General features: G+C 41.4%; 1 pseudogene; it reads left to right on the forward strand.

Moving 5' to 3' along the window:
- The window catches only part of LOC123730394 (collagen alpha-1(III) chain-like), a 135,979-nt pseudogene that overhangs the window by 14,196 nt on the left and 99,210 nt on the right, over positions 1–22,573 (forward strand).

The following is a 22,573-nucleotide window of genomic DNA, read 5'->3' on the forward strand; positions in this document are numbered from 1 at the left end:
TCTATTGAATACGCTATTGTCCGGTTGAAATATTATCGATTATTTAGACAATTGACAACCTGAGGATTAATTATAAACATCGTTTGACATGTTTCGACGAACTTTACCGGTACTATTAGGATGTATTCGTCTGCATGTTTTGACCGCCTTGGAGCCAGTGGAGTTTTTGGGATATAAAGAGGAACTTTATCGAACAAAACTAACATTTATTGTGTAGCTGGGACTCTTGTGACTGCTCTACTTAGTTGGAAAATGTTTGTATGCTTTTGTAAGCGGGGCGCTGTCCTCAGATAATGGCATGGTATGCTTTCGCCGTAAAGCCTTTTTGAAATCTGACAAAGCGGCTGGATTAACAAGAAGTTAATCCTTAAACCGATGTATAACACTTGTATTTTTATGAATGTTTATTATGACTATTTCTGTATTTTGAACTTGGCGCTCTGCAATTTCACCGGATGTTGTCGAGAGCGACAGAGAGGTTAAAGGTAAATTATAATACCATTACATTGTCTAATTAGTCTAATTATACAACTACAACATTGCTGCCCCTATATCCACATAATTCCTGTCCTAGAGCACAAAAGCTTGTTTAGTTCAACCTTCCGAACATCGACGTATGAATCATTATTAATGAACTGGATATTCAGAGCTCCACCTTCCTCCATGTGCCACGTGGTCTCTGATCCAGTCCACATGGTCTCTGATCCAGTCCACATGGTCTCTGATCCAGTCCACATGGTCTCTGATCCAGTCCACATGGTCTCTGATCCAGCCCACACTCCCACCAGTTGTAAACAAACCAAGGCCAGACATGAGCCCTTCAGTCTGTCAGGGTATCTTCGCTAATCACTATGGAGCAGAGCACAGCTAACTATTACAAGGCGGAGGACCATCCACTCTCGTCCTCCCTCTTCTGCAATGGAATTGAATGATCAAGGATGAATACAGAGATTAGTGTAATAATAACATTTTACTGGCGAAGCGAGAGGCTAGCAAACCTACTCCCTTGACCAATAAATCTAGCTAGCTAGCTAGCCAGGTAGCTTCCGGTAACTATTAGCAACAGTGGATAATTGTTTCCAATGTAATTTAAAAAAAAATGTAAAGTACCTCTAACTATGATAGCTATCTACCATTCAGATGTTTTTCTGATATCCTAATTATCTGAAGAGTAAAGGTTAGGTAATTAGTAGCTGTACTCTAAATGTAGCGAGCTTGTTAGCTAGCTAGCTACATGGCTAGCTAACTAAACAACAGCTGGAACGACCTAGCTGTTATTTTTACAAAGACCCCACTAGCTGGCTACTAGACGACCAATAAAGGTTAGGTAGTTAGTAGCTATAGCTCCTGTACTCGGAAATGCAGTCCTCACATCCTCTGCTCAATTCCCAACCAAGATGGTGGAGGGAGTTTAAGGGGTTGGACAAACAATCAGGGATGGATGAAACTGAGGTCAATTTAGGAATCCGATTTGCAGTTTTCGGAGTGCTAGAATAATCTGTTTCTCAGTTTTCTGATCTTGTGTGAGTTAAGATGTGATTGACAGTGACATATCTTTACAGGCTACTGAAATGAATGTGGACACTGCATTTTTCAGGACAAACTTCAGAGAGACTGAATTGTTTTTCTTTGTTGACTCCTGAAACACATAGATGGTGGTAAGTGAATATTTAGTCACCTTGTCTGTCTGGCATGGATCATAACAAACACATGTATCCTTAATTTAACCAGAGAGGTCACATGTATAGCTTAATTTCTATGAACCTGACAATTACATACACTGGCATACTCAAGCATTTTTCATAGAGAGAAATCAAATCAAACTTTATTTGTCACATGCGCCGAATACAACAAGTGCAGACCTTACCGTGAAATGCTTACTTTACAAGCCCTTAACCAACAGCGCAGTTCAAGAAGAGTTAAGAAAATACTTACCAAATAAACTGAAGTAAATTTTTTTATATAAGGTTAGTTGAGGTTAGTTGAGGTAATTTGTACATGTAGGTAGGGGTGAAGTGACTGTGCATAGATAATAAACACCGAGTGTCAATGTCAATGTAATAGTCCGATGGCCATTGATTAATTGTTCAGCAGTCATGGCTTGGCTTAGAGGTAGAAGCTGTTAAGGAGCCTTTTGGTCCTAGACTTGGAGCTCCGCTACCACTTGCCGTGCGGTAGCAGAGAGAACAGTCTATGACTAGGGTGGCTGGAGTCTTTGACAATTTTTAGGGTGTTCCACTGACACCGCCTGGTATAGAGGTCCTGGATGTGATGCAACCGGACATAATGCTCTTGATGGTGCAGCTGTAGAACTTTTTGAGGACCTGGTGACCCACGCCAAATCTTTTCAGTCTCCTGAGGGGGAAAAGATTTTGTCCTGCCCTCTTCATGACTGTCTTGGTGTGTTTGGACCATGATAGTTCATTGGTCATGTGCACACCAAGGAACTTGAAACTCTCTACCTGCTCCACTACAGCCCTGTCAATGCTAATGGGGGCCTATTCAGCCCTCCTTTTCCTGTAGTCCACAATCATCTGCTTTGTCTGGCTCACATTGAGGGAGAGATTGTTGTCCTGGCACCACACTGCCAGTTCTCTGACCTCCTCCCTATAGGCTGTTTCATTGTTGTCGGTGATCAGATCTACCACTATTGTGTTGTCAGCAAACTTAATGATGGTGTTGGAGTCGTGTTTGGCCATGCAGCCGTGGGTGAACAGGGAGTACAGGAGGGGACTAAGTACACACCCCTGAAGGGCCCCAGTGTTGAGGATCAGCGTGGCAGATGTGTTGTTGCCTACCCTCACCACCTGGGGGTGGCCCGTCAGGAAGTCCAAGATCCAGTTGCAGAGGGAGGTGTTTAGTCCCAGGGTCCTTAGCTTATTGATGAGCTTTGAGGGCACTATGGGGTTGAACGCTGAGCTGTAGTCAATGAACAGCATTCTCACATAAGTGTTCCTTTTGTCCAGGTGGGAAAGGGCAGTGTGGACTGCAATTGAGATTGCATCACAATGCAGGTATAGAGTGCTTCTACACCTGCATTGCTTGCTGTTTGGGGGTTTTAGGCTGTGTTTCTGTTCTGCACTTTGTGACATCAGCTGATGTAAGAAGGGCTTAATAGATATATTTGATCGATTGACCTGTGGATCTGTTGGGGGCGGTATGCAAATTGGAGTGGGTCTAGGGTATCCGGGAGGATGGTGTTAATGTGAGCCATGACCAGTGTGTCAAAGCACTTCATGGCTACCAACGTGAGTGCTACGGGGCGGTAATCATTTAGGCAGGTTACCTTCACTTCCTTGGGACTATATGGTGGAAACATCTAGATATTGAAATTGCCAGTTGGTCATAAGGTTTATCATGAGATATTCTACCTCAGGTGAGCAATACCTCGAGACTTCTTTAATTTCAGACATCGCGCACCAGCTGTTATTGACAAAAAGACACACACCCCCACCCCTCGTTTTACCAGACGTAGCATCTCTGTTCTGCCGGTGCATGGAAAATCCCTCCAGCTCTATATTATCCGTGTCGTCGTTCAGCCACGACTTGGTGAAACATAAGATATTACTGTTCTTATTGTCCCGTTCCTAGGATAATCATAATCGTAGGTCATCGATTTTATTTTCCAATAATTGCATGTTAGCAAGTAGAACGGAAGGCAGTGGGAGTTTACTCGCTCGTCTACGGATTCTCAGAAGAAGAAGAAGAAGAAGAAGAAGCCAGATCTGCGTCCTCTTTTCCTCCGTCTTTTCTTCATGCAAATGACGTGGATTTGGTTCCTGGGAGATATATATATATCCTTCTAATCGGACTCGTTAAAGGAAAAAGCTTAATTAAGTAATCGCAGTTCTGATGTCCAGAAGTTATTTTCGGTCATAAGAGCAGCAACATTATGTACCAAATAAGTTTTTTTTAAAACTTACAAAATAGCACAATTTGTCAGGAGACCGTAATACGCCATCTTACTGTGTGGAAGGCATCTGTCTGACCATGGTTTACTTCTGTGGCTAGTCAGAGCAGAGGGATGCTGGGATGGGTAGCCTAAGAGAAAATAGTGTATAGGCAACTGCAATATTACTTCTCACTTATGGTCCCTGTTAGATAGGACAGAATGTTACTCTGCTTAACAACAGAAGTACAAAAGGTGGATGAACTAATATCACTCGCTATATACTACACACTGACACTCAATATCTGAACTTTGAAAGCAAGCCAACTAATTAAAACATCATTAACTTTACCTGAACTGTAATTTGCATGTTTTGATATTACATTGCAGCATTTTCTGTCACATTGGCTAGCAAGCACATTCCCTTTACATTTTAGTAATTTAGCAGACACTCTTATCCAGAGCGATTTACAGTAGTGAATGCATACATTTCACGCATTTATTTTTTTGTACAGGCCCCCCCGTGGGAATCGAACCCACAACCCTGGCGTTGCACACACACCATGCTGGCGTTGCAAACACTCTACCAACTGAGCCACAAAGCTAGCTATGATTATTACTGTTTCTGTCACATTAGTTAGCAAGCACATTCCCTTTAATAGCTAGCTATGTTTTAACTGTTTCTATCACATTGGCTAGCAAGCACATTCCCTTTGATAGCTAGCTATATTTATTACTGTAGAGATGCTTGCAGTTTTGGAGACGAACGGCTGTGCGGTAGTGTCAGTACCGGTAAAGCAGTGATTTACTCACTGAGCTATATATTAACTTATTTTATTTGGATTTACTTCACAGCACAGTTAGCTATGCTATTGCTAGCTAGTTAGCCTGTCAAACGTGTATAGTTAGTGACCAACTACTACTTGCTAGCTAGCTACACTCTTGCTGCTACTGTAGCACCACCTTTTCATTACGTCTCCAAAAACAACGAGATGCTGTGTTGATGTTTCACCTATCCACTTTATCCACTCATCAGAATAATATAGCAATGTTCTTACTCAACGTTTCATCGTCAGCCCATCCAACTGCTCCCAACAGGTCGAAGTAGCAACAGGTTGTAAACAGGAAGTAAGGAGCTCTAACATGTTTGTAGGTGGTTCCAAATTAACTAAAGCCAGCCCTATAACTGACATGTAGTCAGATATAAGCTTGCACTTCATTTTATCAGGGGAAACACACGGTATTGACGTGGAAATTTCACAAAGTTCCAAATTCGAATTTCCACCACTTCAAGCCCAAATTCATCATACTTTGACAAAAACAATGACTTATTGACTTAATAAATCGTTTTGCATGGGTAAGCTCTGAACGTAGTCCTTCAGCTGAAAAAAAGTGGATATTAGTTGGTGAGGTACTTTAACAATCCAGTCTTACATTCTTCACGGGAAAAATATTTTCACGACAGCTCGTATCCTATTGTTTGTTTGTTTGTTTGTTTGTTTTGTTGCTGCTGGAACAATGAAGCACGGCAGCCATGATGGAACAAAGGCTTCTCCTTAAAGAAGCCCGGCAGCCATGATGGAACAAAGGCTTCTCCTTAAAGAAGCACAGCAGCCATGATGGAACAAAGGCTTCTCCTTAAAGAAGCCCGGCAGCCATGATGGAACAAAGGCTTCTCCTTAAAGAAGCCCGGCAGCCATGATGGAACAAAGGCTTCTCCTTAAAGAAGCACGGCAGCCATGATGGAACAAAGGCTTCTCCTTAAAGAAGCACAGCAGCCATGATGGAACAAAGGCTTCTCCTTAAAGAAGCACGGCAGCCATGATGGAACAAAGGCTTCTCCTTAAAGAAGCCCGGCAGCCATGATGGAACAAAGGCTTCTCCTTAAAGAAGCACGGCAGCCATGATGGAACAAAGGCTTCTCCTTAAAGAAGCACAGCAGCCATGATGGAACAAAGGCTTCTCCTTAAAGAAGCCCGGCAGCCATGATGGAACAAAGGCTTCTCCTTAAAGAAGCCCGGCAGCCATGATGGAACAAAGGCTTCTCCTTAAAGAAGCACGGCAGCCATGATGGAACAAAGGCTTCTCCTTAAAGAAGCCCGGCAGCCATGATGGAACAAAGGCTTCTCCTTAAAGAAGCACAGCAACCATGATGGAACAAAGGCTTCTCCTTAAAGAAGCACGGCAGCCATGATGGAACAAAGGCTTCTCCTTAAAGAAGCACAGCAGCCATGATGGAACAAAGGCTTCTCCTTAAAGAAGCACGGCAGCCATGATGGAACAAAGGCTTCTCCTTAAAGAAGCACAGCAGCCATGATGGAACAAAGGCTTCTCCTTAAAGAAGCACAGCAGCCATGATGGAACAAAGGCTTCTCCTTAAAGAAGCACAGCAGCCATGATGGAACAAAGGCTTCTCCTTAAAGAAGCATGGCAGCCATGATGGAACAAAGGCTTCTCCTTAAAGAAGCACGGCAGCCATGATGGAAAAGCAATGAAAAAGTCCAGTCAGCCCCATCTGACTTGTTTAATCACTAAGAGTGGTGGGGAAGACAGACTTTGATTTCGACCGCCTCGCCGATCAATAAAGTCCTTGAACTTGCGTAAGTCACTGCCAGCCGGGCTATTCTCCGCATCTCAAATGACTCCCTATTTCCTATAGAGGCTAGTGCACTACTTTAGATCAGAGCCCTGTGGGTCGTGGTCAAAAGTAGTGCACTGTGAAAGGAATAGGGTGTATTTTTTGAGTCACGTAACCCTCGGTTACTGGCCAGGCCATGCACAGTTACCTGTCTGAGCTGAGTGATGTAAGTTAGAGAAATCTTATAAAAGCTGACTTTGTAGCATTTAAAAAAACACCCAATCCTCTTTCCCCCCCTCCCCATTTTTCCGCCCACTGCCCCCCCCCCCCCGTACTGCCAACTCCCTATGGTATCCCAGGCAATGTCACGGACAGACAAACTATTTGTTAATGCAGCTTTCCAATATAAATACATCCGCCCATGAAACGATATGAGACGACTGCGGGCTTCGACATTGACACCCAGAGGGAGTTTATTTTTCCCTCCATTAGCCATCCTGGTCGCAGTATTACGTGGAGAGAGGGGTAGCAAGATGGAGACGGCGGGCTGACATAGAAAAGGTTATGTGACACTTTTTATAAGATCCTAACTCATATCCCCCACCACCACCACCACCCTCAAGTTTCCCCTCAACCCCAGATATGTGTCTTAAACAAACCAGAAATGACATTTTATGGATTACATGTAGATTGAATGAGCCCCCACAAAGAAATTACATGTCCTGTTTGTGATGGGGGGGGGGGGGCTTCTGTCCATCATGACTTAGTTTAGAACGGCCTGATAGATTCAATCTGCTGTGCCTGAAGAAAGGCCACGCGTGTCCACCAACGCAAGGCTGTGTCTCAAAGGGCACCCTATTCATTCCCTATATCGTGCACTACTTTTGAAGAGGACCCACGCTCTGGTCAAAAGTAGTGCCTTACAGTGCATTCGGAAAGTATTCAGACCCTTTGACTTTTCCCCCATTTTGTTACGTTACAACCTTATTCTAAAATGGATTAAATAGATTTTGTTCCTCTTCAATCTACACACAATACCCCATATTGACATCACAATACCCCATAATGACATCACAATACCCCATAATGACATCACAATACCCTATAATGACATCACAATACCCAATAATGACATCACAATACCCAATAATGACATCACAATACCCCATAATGACATCACAATACCCTATAATGACATCACAATACCCCATATTGACATCACAATACCCCATAATGACATCACAATACCCCATAATGACATCACAATACCCTATAATGACATCACAATACCCAATAATGACATCACAATACCCAATAATGACAAAGCGAGAACAGGTTATTAAAAACAGAAATAACTAATTTACATAAGTATTCAGACCTTTTGCTATGAGACTTGAAATTGAGCTCAGGTTCATTCTGTTTCCATCGATCATCCTTGAGATGTTTCTACAACTTGATTGGAGTCCACCTGTGGTAAATTAAATTGATTGGATATGATTTGGAAAGGCACACACCTCTCTGTATAAAGTCAGAGCAAAAGCCAAGCCATGAGGTCGAGGGAATTGTCCATAGAGTTCAGAGACAGGATTGTGTCGATGCACAGATCTGGGGAAAGGAACCAAAACATTTCTGCAGCACTGAAGGTCCCCAAGAACACAGTGGCCTCCATCATTCATAAATGGAAGAAGTTTGGACCCACCAGAAGGACAACTATCTCTGCAGCACTCCACCAATCAGGGCTCGATGGTAAAGTGGCCAGACAGAAGAAACTCCTCAGTAAAAGGCACATGACAGCCCATTTGGAGTTTGCCAAAAGGCACCTAAAGGACTCACAGACCATGAAAAACAACCTTCTCTGGTCTAATGAAACCAAGATTGAACTATTTGGCCTGAATGCCAAGCGTCACGTCTGGAGGAAACCTGCCACCATCCCTACGGTGAAGCATGGCGGTGGCAGCATCATGCTGTGCTGATTTGTTTTCAGCGACAGGGACTGGGAGACTAGTCAGGATCAAGGGAAAGATGAACAGAGCAAAGTACAGAGAGATCCTTGATGAAAACCTGCTCCAGAGCGCTCAGGACCTCAGACATGGGAAAAGGTTATTAGGTTGCTTCTTGTGTAAATATTTTCCGTCTGGATTTTAATGATTTGTAGGAAGATGAACCTTTTACCATGTCTGAGATACTGAGTCTCTGAATGAAGGACATTCAGAGACTTGTCCAGAAGCCACTCCTGCATTGTCTTGGCTTCTGGACAAGTCTCTGAATGTCCTTGAGTGGCCCAGCCAGAGCCCAGCATTGAATCCGATCAAACATCTCTGGAGAGACCTGAAAATAGCTGTGCAGCGATGCTCCCCATCCAACCTGACAGAGCTTGAGAGGATCTGCAGAGAAGAATGTGAGAAACTCCCCAAATACAGGTGTGCCAAGCTTGTAGTATCATACCCAAGAAGACTTGAGGCTGTAATCGATGCCAAAAGTGCTTCAACAAAGTACTGAGTAAAGGGTCTGAATACTTATGTGAATGTGATATGACAAAATTTTTTTTAAATAAAAATAAAATAAAATAAAAATCACATGTCTAAAAACCAGTTTTTGCTTTGTAGATTAATCCATTTAGAATAAGGCTGTAAAGTAAAATTTGAAAATATTTTCCAAATGCATTGTATATAGGGAACAGAATTCCATTTGGGATAAAGCCCAAGCCTTTACCCTCACTGCAGGTTACAGAGAACGGGCTCCGGTCTGATCAACAGAGAAGTTGCAGATTACCATCAAGTCCTAGCCTGCAGCCTAAATCCCCTCTCTCGCCCTCTCTCTCACCCTCTCTCTCCCCCCCTCTCTCTCCCTCTCTCCCTCTCTTTTTCTCCCCTCTCTCTCTCCCCCTCTCTCTCCCCTCTCTCCCCTCTCTCCCCCTCTCTTTTTCTCCCCCCTCTCTCACCCTCTCTCTCTCTCTCTCCCTCTCTCTCTCTCTCTCTCTCTCTCTCTCGCCTCCTCTCTCGTCTCTCTCTCTCTTCTCTTTCCCTCTCTCCTCCTCTCTCCCTCTCTCCCACCTCTCTCCCTTCCTCTCTCTCCCCCTACCCCCTCTCTCCCCTGTCTCTCCCCTATCTCTCTTCTCTCTCATCATGTAAAGGGTTGGAGGAAGACAATGTCCCCTCAGCTGACAAAAGGGTCGTGAATGGAGGGGGGGGTTGTAGGACAAGAGTGGGTGGGTAATCATTGCATCACACCACCAGTGAGTCTATTGTTAAAACTCGCCAGTCAGCCAGTCAGCAGTATCTATCTTAATTTATCTTGTTCAGTGTGACCCAGCAGCTGGGATGAGGGCCATCTCTCTCTCTCTCTCTCTCTCTCTCTCTCTCTCTGTCTCTCTCTCTGTCTCTCTCTCTCTCTCTCTCTCTCTCGCTCTGTCTCTCGCTCTGTCTCTCTCTCTCGCTCTGTCTCTCTCTCGCTCTGTCTCTCTCTCTCTCTCACTCCTTTCATCTCAGGGATGAAGAAAGAAAAGAAAAGAATAGAAGGAGAGAAATAACGAGAGCCACCTCTTAGAGGATAAAGCACCTTGATTGGTTGGCAGGATCAGAGGTAAGTATTTTGTATTTATTATGGGTCCCCATTAGCTGCTGAGAAGGTAGCAGCTACTCTTCCAGGGATCCAAACAAGATTAAGGCACATGCATACAAACTAAAACAGTACATCACACAATACTACACAATACTACACACTACTACAACACACTGTATCTACAATACTACACAATACTACACACTACTCTACCACAACATACTGTATCTACAATACTACACAATACTACACACTACCCTACCACAACATACTGTATCTACAATACTACAACACACTGTATCTACAATACTACACAATACTACACACTACCCTACCACAACATACTGTATCTACAATACTACACACTACTACAACACACTGTATCTACAATACTACACAATACTACACACTACCCTACCACAACATACTTTATCTACAATACTACACACTACTACAACATACTGTATCTACAATACTACACACTACTACACACTACTCTACCACAACATACTGCATCTACAATACAAATTCATAAAACAACAATATAACAATATTATAATAATGGTTGTACATGTGTGTAGAGTGCGTGTTTTAGCATGTGTGTGCGTGTGCATGTGGATCTCCCCACAGTCTGTGCTCTTTCATAAGGTGTAGTTATGTGTTTTATACAGGGGCGCAACTTTCACTGGGGACGGGGGGACGGGGACGGGGGGGGGACGGGGGGTCACCCCCACATTCTGAAATTGCATTTTTGTCAGAAATATCATGTGGTACATCTCCGAGAGGTCGGGTAGGCAAAAAAAAATATTAGACCCCCTTCGATTAGCAAAGGTTTTTTGGTTCTACTGCTTGTATGAGTTACTTGATGTGGAATAGAGTTCCATGTAGTCATGGCTCTATGTAGTACTGTGCACCTCCCATAGTCTGTTCTGGACTTGGGGACTGTGAAGAGACCTCTGGTGGCATGTCTTGTGGGGTATGGATGGGTGTCTGAGCTGTGTGCCAGTAGTTTAAACAGACCTCTGGTGACATGTCTTGTGGGGTATGTATGGGTGTCTGAGCTGTGTGCTAGTAGTTTAAACAGACAGCTCGGTGCATTCAGCTTGTCAATACTTCTTACAAAAACAAGTAGTATTGAAGTCAATCTCTCTTCCACTTTGAGCCATGAGAGATTTACATGCATGTCATTAATGTTAGCTCTTCGTGTACTTTTAAGGTCCAGCCGTACTGTCCTATTCTGAGACAATTCTAATTTTCCTAAGTCTTATATTTAAGGGCCAGACGTGCTGCCCTGTTCTGAGCCAATTGTAATTTTCTTAAGTCCCTCTTTGTGGCACCTGACCACACGACTGAACAGTAGTCCAGGTGAGACAAAACTAGGGCCTGTAGGACCTTGCCTTGTTGATAGCGGTGTTAACCTCCCTGGGCAAGGTGGAGTAGTCCAGTTGGGATAAAACTAGGGCCTTGTTGATAGTGTTGTTAAGAAGACAGAGCAGTGCTTTATTATGGACAGACTTCTCCCCATCTTAGCTACTGTTGTATCAATATGTTTTGACCAGGACAGTTTACAATTCAGGGTTAGTCCAAGCAGTTTATTGTCTCCTCAACTTACTCAATTTCCACATTATTCATTACAAGATTTTAGTTGAGGTTTAAAGTTTTAGTGAATGATTTGTACCAAATATACTGAACAAAAATATAAATGCGACATGTAAAGTGTTTTAATGATCTGAATTAAAAAAAATATACACTATTGTCTCGAAGATTTTGGACACACATTTTTTTACATCCTTGTTAGTGAGCATTTCTCCTTTGCCAAGATAATCCATCCACCTGACAGGTGTGTGCAAATCAAGAAGCTGATTAAACAGCATGAACATTACACAGGTGAACCTTGTGCTGGGAGACAATAAAAGGCCACTCTAAAATGTGCAGTTTTGTCACACAACACAATGCCACAGATGTCTCAAATACTGAGGAAGTGTGCATATTGGCATGCTGACTGCAGGAATGTCCACCAGCGCTGTTGCCAGATAATTTTTATATTAATTTCTCTACCATAAACCGACTCCAACGTCGTTTTAGAGAATTTGACAGTACGTCCAACCAGCCTCACAACCGCAGACCACGTGTACCGCATCATGTGGACGAGCGGGTTTGCGGATGCCAACGTTGTGAACAGAGGCGGTTGGGTTATGGTATGGGCAGGCATATGCTATGAACAAAAAAAACACAATTGTATTTTATCTATGGCAATTTGAATGCACATAGACACCGTGATGAGATCCATGAGGTCCGTTGTCGTGCCATTCATCCGCCGCCATCACCTCATGTTTCAGTATGATAATGCACGGCCCCATGTCGCAAAGATCTGTACACAATTCCTGGAAGCTGAAAAATGTCCCAGTTCTTCCTGCATATTCGCCAGACATGTCACCCGTTGAGCATGTTTGGGATGCTCTGGAATGACGCGTACGACAGCGTGTTCCAGTTCCCGCAAATATCTATACGAAGGAGATGTGTCGCGCTGCATAAGGCAAGTGGTGTTCACACCAGACACTGACTGGTTTTCTGATCCACACCCCTACCTTTTTTGTTTAAGGTATTTATGACCAACAGATGCATATCTGTATTCTGTATTCCCTGTCATGAAATCCATAGATTAGGACCTAATTTATTAATTTCAATTGACTGATTTTCTTATAGGATCTGTAACTCAGTAAAATATTGAAACTGTTCGTTGTTGCGTTTATATTTGTGTATATTTATATATAGTCAGTGTATATTATAATGCTGACTACTAGGATGCTAGTAACAATACATGAACACTCCTATAAGAATGTCTGTAGTCAACAACTACCAGCTCAGGTTATGACATAGCCCTGTATCGACCCTGGGTATTGTTGGCCTGAACAGCATTTTGGTTATGCAGCTATGGCAAGGCTTTTAAGTAGGGAACATTCAACACTACAATCTGTTTGAGAGAAGAGCGCGCAACGCCGTCATCAAGTCAAAAGGGTGGCTACTATGAAGAATCTAAAATCTAAAATATATTTTGATTTGTTTAACACTTTTTTTTGGGGGGGGGGGGGGTTACTACATGATTCCATATGTGTGTTATTTCATAGTTTTGATGTCTTCACTATTATTCTACAATGTAGGAAATAGTAAAAATAAAGAAAAACCCTGGAATGAGTACAGGTGTGTCCAAACATTTGACTCTTCCTGTATGTCGGAGAGAGAGAGAGAGAGAGAGAGAGAGAGAAAGACACGGCAGTGTGTGTTGGCAGGGGATCTACACTAGATGAAAATCTCTCAGCAGAAGCAACAATGCATGTCAACATATATATTGTCCCTTCACATTCCTGTCTGTAATTCAGGGCCTGAGGCAGGTGGGTCCCACTTGTTCCTGTGAATAAACCACAAGAGATAGACAAGGGATAGCCTTCAGGATGCTCCGGTTTCCTTCAGGATTCTCCGGTTTCTTTTACTTCTCCAGTATACAGTATTATTCCTGTTTCTGTTAATGTATTTTATTTTTTATTTTTTTTGACTGGACGAATAGGAACATCAACACAATGTTCCAGGGACGTTCAACGTTCAACGTTCAAGAGGTGGGAGGTGGGAAAGCTGTAGAATATATTTGGTAAATACAACCAACACGATATTGAAAAATACTAGTGAAATAAACGTTTTAACGTAATTCAAAAACTTGTGCACACTTTTTAAAGGGGGGGGCGAACTTCCCGATTTGTTATTTAACTTTCTCATTAAGAAATTCTAGCGGCCATGACTGAATCCAAACAAGAGATGTCTTGGGGGTATAGTTTAATGTGGGTGTGTCTTTGCCGTTCAATTACAACAACCAAGGCCAGTAATGGAAGGGGAAAGGGGGATACCTAGTCAGTTGTACAACCGAATACATTCAACTGAAATGTGTCTTCCTCATTTAACCCAACCCCTCTGAATCAGAGAGGTGCGGGGGGGCTGCCTTAATCGACATCCACGTCTTCGGCGTCCGGGGAACAGTGGGTTAACTGCCTTGCTCAGGGGCAGAACGACAGATTTTTCCATGTCAGCTCGGGGATTCGATCCACCAACCTTTACTGATTACAGCGAGGTAAAGCTAAACTAGCTTTGCTATGGAGAGAAGTTTTAAAGTTGACAACTTCTCCCTTCTCCTGACTGACTCGCCATCTCAAGATGATCTGCTAATTCAGTTTTATGTTTAGGCTTAAAGCTGACCTTGTGTTTAGCCAAGCTGACAGAAGCCAGCTAGCTAGTTTAGCTTGAGGATAGCTGCAGCTGGCTAGCCTATCTAGCTGATATTTCTGTCAGTTATCAGTTATGGCAACATAGCAAGAGTTAGTGTCTGGAATGTGTTTCCATGAGACATTCGGTACAAAAATAGCTTGCAATTTAGTTTCATCACGTCAGGTAAATACATTTTATCATGGAAAAAATATATAAACTGTGTGTTGAATGCCTTGCGTTCAACTCAATATTCTATAACTGGCTAGTTTTGTCTCGTCTCTCCTTATGTTCGCTGTTAGTTCTGTCCCATGGAGAGAGATACCGTGGCTAAGGGCTGTTCTTATGCATGACGCATTCAGTAGTTTTTACGTGATTAAGTATAATCCTGTTCAAAATGAATGTTAAAAATATATTTTATATTCCTAAAACATAAATGATAACTGTTGCTGTTTCCTGTCATGATCGATTTTTGATTTATAACCCAGTGTCAAAAAACGGTTTTAAATGTCCAAATTCATTCTCAATATGCTGAAATAGGTTGTGACACTTGTGCTCAAATGACTTATATTTTGCTAAATTTGTACCTACATTTGCACGCACACCAACATTTGACAAGCAGCCACTCTAAACTGTAATTGACTAGCTTGTTTTACTCTAATCAATAGCGCACGCAAATGAATCGCTCACGTCGATATTGTATAGAAATCAATTGAACTGGGACGATAACCGTGGCGACGTACCGTTTGAGCTCTTCTAAAAAGCCTAACCACAATGAACTGTCGATAGATGACAATCAACTCATCTCCTTGTGTCACAGTGTTTAGGTAGGTGGCCATTTTTATTTTTATTATTGTTTTTTTTTTTTTTTTTACCTTTATTTAATTTAACTAGATTTTATTTAACTAGGCAAGTCAGTTAAAAACAAATTCTTATTTTCAATGACGACCAAGGAACAGTGGACGGAAATGGAACACTTCATTGACTGGATCAATTCTACGAATCACAGCTAGTGACTAGGTTTGTATTTCATTTCATTTGGAGGGTTGTCTTTCAGTGATAGTTTGACTGTCAAATCTGTATTTGATTGTGGCTAGTGACTTTTTTTTTATACAGAGAGTGCGCCAAATTATCATTTCAGTTTGAAAATGTGTTCTATAGTCCTGCGATGGACAGGCGGGTATGATAAAAGCAATGATACCAAACCAAAGATATTAATCTGTTCAAAGCAATCGATTTGGTATTATCTCGATGACTATAAACTTGTGTTTCCAGATCTCTATTAAATTTGACCTTTAATTACTTACAATATTTAGTGGAATAGTTTTCTTTGCAAATAATGGTAATTAAGTATGTGAAAAAGCAGCTGTGTTTCTGTGTTTGAATGGTGTGGGCGTACCGCAACAACAAAATGATGTGGGCGTATCCCAACAACAGAATGGTGTGGGCGTATCCCAACAACAGAATGGTGTGGGCGTATCCCAACAACAGAATGGTGGGGGCGTATAACAACAACAGAATGATGTGGGCGTATCACAACAACAGAATGATGTGGGCGTATCCCAACAACAGAACGGTGGGGGCGTATCCCAACAACAGAACGGTGGGGGCGTATCCCAACAACAGAATGGTGTGGGCGTATCCCAACAACAGAATGGTGGGGGCGTATCACAACAACAGAATGGTGGGGGCGTATCCCAACAACAGAACGGTGGGGGCGTATCCCAACAACAGAACGGTGGGGGCGTATCCCAACAACAGAATGATGTGGGCGTATCCCAACAACAGAATGATGTGAGCGTAAAGCGTTCATCAAAACTATTCATGATTACAGAATGGTTGGTATTCCACAAGTTACCAACCAGTTAAATCTATGACGTTAAAATGCCTATTTACTGACTGCTGCAATCCACTGTCTCATCAGCCCAGCCAAGCAATTTATAAACTTGATCTCCACTATAACCTGTTGGGGATAGGGGGCAGTATTTGCACGGCCGGATAAAAAACGTACCCGATTTAATCTGGTTACTACTCCTGCCCAGTAACTAGAATATGCATATAATGATTGGCTTTGGATAGAAAACTCCCTAAAGTTTCTAAAACTGTTTGAATGGTGTCTGTGAGTATAACAGAACTCATATGGCAGGCAAAAACCTGAGAAGATTAATTACAGGAAGTGGCCTGTCTGACAAGTTCTTGTTCTTCTTGGCTCTGTTTATTGAAGACTGAGGATCTTTGCTGTAACGTGACACTTCCTACGGCTCCCATAGGCTCTCAGAACCCGGGAAAAAGCTGAATGATATCGAGGCAGCCCTGGCTGAAAAACATTAGCGCGTTTGGATAGTGGCCGGTCAGAGGACCATCAGACTGGGGCTCGTGCACGAGGGCACGAGATGTTTTTATTTTCTCTCTCTTTGAACGTAAACACGCTTTCCCGGTCGGAATATTATCGCTTTTTTATGAGAAAAATTGCATAAAAATAGATTTTAAACAGCGGTTGACATGCTTCGAAGTACGGTAATGGAATATTTAGAATTTTTTTGTCACGAAACGCGTCGGGCGCGTGACCCTTATTTACCCTTTCGGATAGTGTCTTGAACGCACGAACAAACGCCGCTATTTGGATATAACTATGGATTAATTTGGGACCAAACCAACATTTGTTATTGATGTAGAAGTCCTGGGAGTGCATTCTGACGAAGAACACCAAGGGTAATAAAACTTTTCTAATAGTAAATCGGAGTTTGGTGAGTGCCAAACTTGGTTGGTGTCAAAATAGCTAGCCTGTGATGGCTGGGCTATCTACTTAGAATATTGCAAAATGTGCTTTCTCCGAAAAGCTATTTTAAAATCGGACATAGCGAGTGCATAGAGGAGTTCTGTATCTATAATTCTTAAAATAATTATGTTTTTTGTGAACGTTTATCGTGAGTAATTTAGTAAATTCACCGGAAGTGTTCGGTGGGAATGCTAGTCACATGCTAGTCACATGCTAATGTAAAAAGCAGTTTTTTTATATAAATATGAACTTGATTGAACAAAACATGCATGTATTGTATAACATAATGTCCTAGGGGTGTCATCTGATGAAGATCATCAAAGGTTAGTGCTGCATTTAGCTGTGGTTTGGGTTTATGTGACATTATATGCTAGCTTGAAAAATGGGTGTCTGATTATTTCTGGCTGGGTACTCTGCTGACATAATCTAATGTTTTGCTTTCGTTGTAAAGCCTTTTTGAAATCGGACAGTGTGGTTAGATTAACGAGAGTCTTGTCTTTAAAATGGTGTAAAATAGTCATATGTTTGAGAAATTGAAGTAATAGCATTTCTAAGGTATTTGAATATCGCGCCACGGGATTACACTGGCTGTTGAGTAGGTGGGACGCAAGCGTCCCACCTAGCCCATAGAGGATATAAAAGCATCTCGACATTATCTCACATTTCGTTTAGACTAACATTTCGTTTTCAACAGAGGAGATTTGTATAAACCTTGTTTTCTGTCTATCCAACATTTGCAAAATTGTGTTAATTTTCAAATTCAGATCTCCAACTGTCTCATAGTAATGAACGTGTCGGGGTTGGGAGTTGTGACGAGAGAAAGAGGCAGGCAGCATTTCTCAGCCAGTCGTAATCAGCTAGCATAATTTTTATGGTTTTAATATACAAAGGAATGTCAATTGAATATTTTTTTTAAATGAAACAAAGTGCAGCGAGTTTGCAGTCTTTCCAGCTTCAGTTTGAAGTTTTTGTGTTGTCTGTGTTGTTAGCTGTGTTGTTGGCTAGCGCCTCTGAACAATAGTGTCCTGATGAAAAACCAAATGTTCTATGCCAGGTGAAATCGTGCCTCATTAGTATGACATCATACTCTGTGAGGAAATTGAAAAGTATTTTGAAAAGTATTTTGAGAGTCTGTTTGAGAGACAAGTTTGAGGTGTTTTTTTTCTTCAAATTTATGCTTTGGCTACAAAATACCCATATAGGGTGAGCCAAGAATGTTATTTTGGTAGCCCCTGTCATCCCGGATACGAGTTGAACATGACACATTTTTGTTATTGATCAGCTCCTAAAGAGTATCAACGTTTATGATTGTTATGTTTGATCCACAGTTACAAGGATGACATGGCGTCATGCCCTGGGTTGTCCTGAACACAATGAGTTTGTCATATTGTGAAGAAAATTAGCCGCGGAATAAGCACTTGAATCCCTTCTATGGACACTGAAATTACAATCTGTTGAATCCCTTCTACGGACACTGAAATTACAATCTGTTGAATCCCTTCTATGGACACTGAAATTACAATCTATTTCTCATGAAGTGTGTTTTGAAAGCCTAACACTGTAAATTCGTATTTTATAATTTAGCTGGTCATGTTGGCAATAGAAAGAGCTTTGAAATGATGCCCACTTGACCCATATTACGATGAAACTTTTTTGGGATTGCGTCAACAACAACAGTAATTGTGTGATGGTGGGGGACGCAGGTTCCAAACTAAAAACAACAAGTGTGCTTCAGTTACTCACAGCTAGGAGAGCTCATAAAAGCATAAAAGCTATTTCCTTGATTCGTCAAAGTAATTGAAATGACTTAGAAACTGTGCACACTTTGGAGAGGTTTGTCCACTTGGAAACACCAGTTAGTCCTCTCACTCAAACCCTTATCTGTCATCGTCGTGTGTGTAGGTGGCAGGGAAGTCAGGCGCAGAAGAAACCAACTTGGTATAACTGGAGTAGTTTAATAAAGAAATAAAAAACAAACTCCAAAACCAACGTACATAAATAAAATAACAGGTAAAATTAACCCGTCGCACACCAATACAAAATACACGAGCACATAACAAACAAACAATCTCTGACAAGGACATGAGGGGAACCAAAGGGTTAAATACACAACATGTAATGAATGGGATTGGAACCAGGTGTGGTAGGAAGACAAGACAAAACAAATGGAAAATGAAAAAAATGGATCAATGATGGCTAGAAGACCGGTGACGTCGAACGCCGAGCACCGCCCCAAACAAGGAGGGGCATCGACTTTGGCAGAAGTCGTGAGATTATCAATCGTTTTTTCTCTTATCTTGCACCTACTCCAAAATGTCAATGAATATTCTCCTTATGTTACTGAATGTCCAGATTATTATCAGATTTCATTATTAACAAATTATATAAAGAAAAGTACAGTAAATGTAAAACGCACATCAAATCAACAGTGTAACGTTTGGATTCAGTCTCGTGTCAGCTGAACTGTTGTGTCTCACTGATAATTTCACATAATCTCCAAAGTGTTTTTCTTTCGGTTGCTACCATGGTTACGCTTTTTTATATATTTCTTCTGCGAGAAACATTTACATTTGGTCCTATTCATGTAGGCTAATTTCCACAAGGGTAAGGGGTTAACATAATATGAACTTTTTTTTTAAAAGTGATATTTTCACTGGACAGTTACTTTAACATCACCAATCCGGGGTTGAAAGGATGTGTAATTCTACTCAATTCATGTGATGATAATGCAAGCTTGTGTAAGGTAGTACCAGAAACTGTCCACATTAGGAGAATTAGGACAATATATCTAATAAAATGTCATACAGCAAAATAATTCACCATGTCAATTTAGGATGATGGTATATGTTGCCCCTAATTACATGTCTTTCTAACTCATTATAACCATTTAGTGAGTTTAAAAATGCTTTTAAAACACAATTTAAACAAGGCGCTCTAGATTAGAGCCTCTATAGTGTCTGAACATTCGATGTCGCTTTGCGATGTCCCCGCTAATTCTCCCTAGTAAGTGGTTCCTTCCATGGTATACCACAGAGCTAGGCAGGACATTTAAATACTCTAGTATTTGCAAACAGTATCGTCAGTGGAGGAGAGAGAAAGTGCAGAGTTGATTAGATTTTAGCTGCCCGTGATGGCGAGGACTTGCAGAAGGATATGGTTGTAAATTAATTTGATCAAGCTATGTAGCCTATTGATTCCTTCTTGACGAATAAATAAAACAAAAAAATGTTTTTCTTGTTCGTCTGTAATACTAACCCCCTGTTAATGTCATGAAGTTGGGTTTAGCTGTCCAGCTAAAACAGGTTCCCAATCTACCAACCTCATAACTAGATACCAAGCCATTTCAGGCTATCAATCAAGTTAGAGTAGCTTATCTAACTATCTTACCTGGCATGCCTGCTGGCAAGGTTGCTACACATTACAAAATTCTCAAATGTATAATTTCAACAAAGATTTAGGAAGAGTTTTTCATTTCATGGAGTCTTGTGAAGGAAGAACACACATTGAACAAGTGGTAAACAAGATAGGTCCAAAAAAAAAAACGGATTTTCACCAAGTTAAATTAATGTATTGTGTCCGAGGTTTCATGATGCTTTATAACCAAAGTAGGTCATTTTTAAATTGTTCTATACATCAGTTGAGGTCTCTATCAGCTTCAATATGAGGTAATAAACCCGAGCATGAAATTGCATCATTGTAGCTGTGTGGGCTAATATAGTCCAAATGTTTTCCTTGGGATAATTTGAGCCATTGGCCATGGGATAAGTTGAGCCATTGGCCATGGGATAAGTTGAGCCAATGGCCATGGGATAAGTTGAGCCAATGGCCATGGGATAAGTTGAGCCAATGGCCATGGGATAAGTTGAGCCAATGGCCATGGGATAAGTTGAGCCATTGGCCATGGGATAAGTTGAGCCATTGGCCATGGGATAAGTTGAGCCAATAGCCATGGGATAAGTTGAGCCAATGGCCATGGGATAAGTTGAGCCAATGGCCATTGGATAAGTTGAGCCATTGGCCATGGGATAAGTTGAGCCAATGGCCATGGGATAAGTTGAGCCAATGGCCATGGGATAAGTTGAGCCAATGGCCATGGGATAAGTTGAGCCAATGGCCATGGGATAAGTTGAGCCATTGGCCATGGGATAAGTTGAGCCAATGGCCATGGGATAAGTTGAGCCAATGGCCATGGGATAAGTTGAGCCATTGGCCATGGGATAAGTTGAGCCATTGGCCATGGGATAAGTTGAGCCAATGGCCATGGGATAAGTTGAGCCAATGGCCATGGGATAAGTTGAGCCATTGGCCATGGGATAAGTTGAGCCATTGGCCATGGGATAAGTTGAGCCAATGGCCATGGGATAAGTTGAGCCAATGGGAATGGGATAAGTTGAGCCAATGGCAGTGCCAATGGCAAGTTGAGCAATTAGTTTTGTTTGTTCGTTTTTCTGGTATAATGCAAGGCATTGTCGCTGGCATATGAAGGTGTCAACAGGGCCAAGCCTATTATAAAAGTGTTTAAAAAAGTTTCAAGGGTTTGTTAGGTTTTAAACTTAAAATGATTCAAAGACAACAAATCCATATTGTGATTGAGTTGACTTGTGTTTGGCAAATAAAGACAGACATGGTTTTAAAGGAAGTTTTAATGTTTAATTCACTACAGAAATGTATAGGTGGCTTAATTTACCCTGTCCAGCGGCTCAACCAACACAGAGTAAATTGTGCCAAGAGTTATGTTTTCAAAACTGTAATGTTTTACATGAATTTCTGATTATTTCCATGGATACGCAACATCCTGAAATATATGTAGATATCTTAGTTCGAAAAAAAATACTATATTTCCCTTGACGGAGTGATGCTGAATGTAACTTACCCCACTCTCTCCCCCAGTGTTGCAGTTGTGTAAAAAATATATTATAATCAATGTGCATCACTCATTTAAAATGACAATTGAACAGTTAAGAAGAGGTATGCTTACAATAAACCTATGGAGAAGAAGAAAAAAAAAGAATCATTTTTTTTTTCTTCATATAAATTATACATAATGCTTATGGCTCAAGATTGCAAGAAAAAAAGAAAAAAGCTGTTTCAGGTGTTTGAAAAATGCACATAATTCTCAGACTTCCCAGTTGAGATGAAACTAAAACTACACAAAGATCAACGCTGTTCCAGATTCTGTGCAGATTATTTAAGTCGTTGTGAAGATCGTTCCGTCTGCGCCATTCATTTCGTCTGGCTTTTAAATCCACTTCGTCTATAAATTAATAAATTCGACATGATGGATTCACGTCTCCGTCTCAATCAATTATCTAACTTAAAGAATAGGACTAAATCAAATTAAACTTTAAACACATATTCTACTTTAAATACCTATTCTGTTGTCTTTTGCTTTAATTTAGATTTTTGGTTCAGGGAGATGTGATCTGTCGTCATTATTTTTGCCCAAAATAGTGAATGGGGGGTAGAAAATGGGGAGGGGTATTGAATGGTGGTGGTAGAGAATGTGGGGGTATTA

This window comes from Salmo salar, chromosome ssa24, assembly GCF_905237065.1.
Source record: "Salmo salar chromosome ssa24, Ssal_v3.1, whole genome shotgun sequence".
In the NCBI taxonomy this organism is placed as follows: Eukaryota; Metazoa; Chordata; class Actinopteri; order Salmoniformes; family Salmonidae; genus Salmo; species Salmo salar.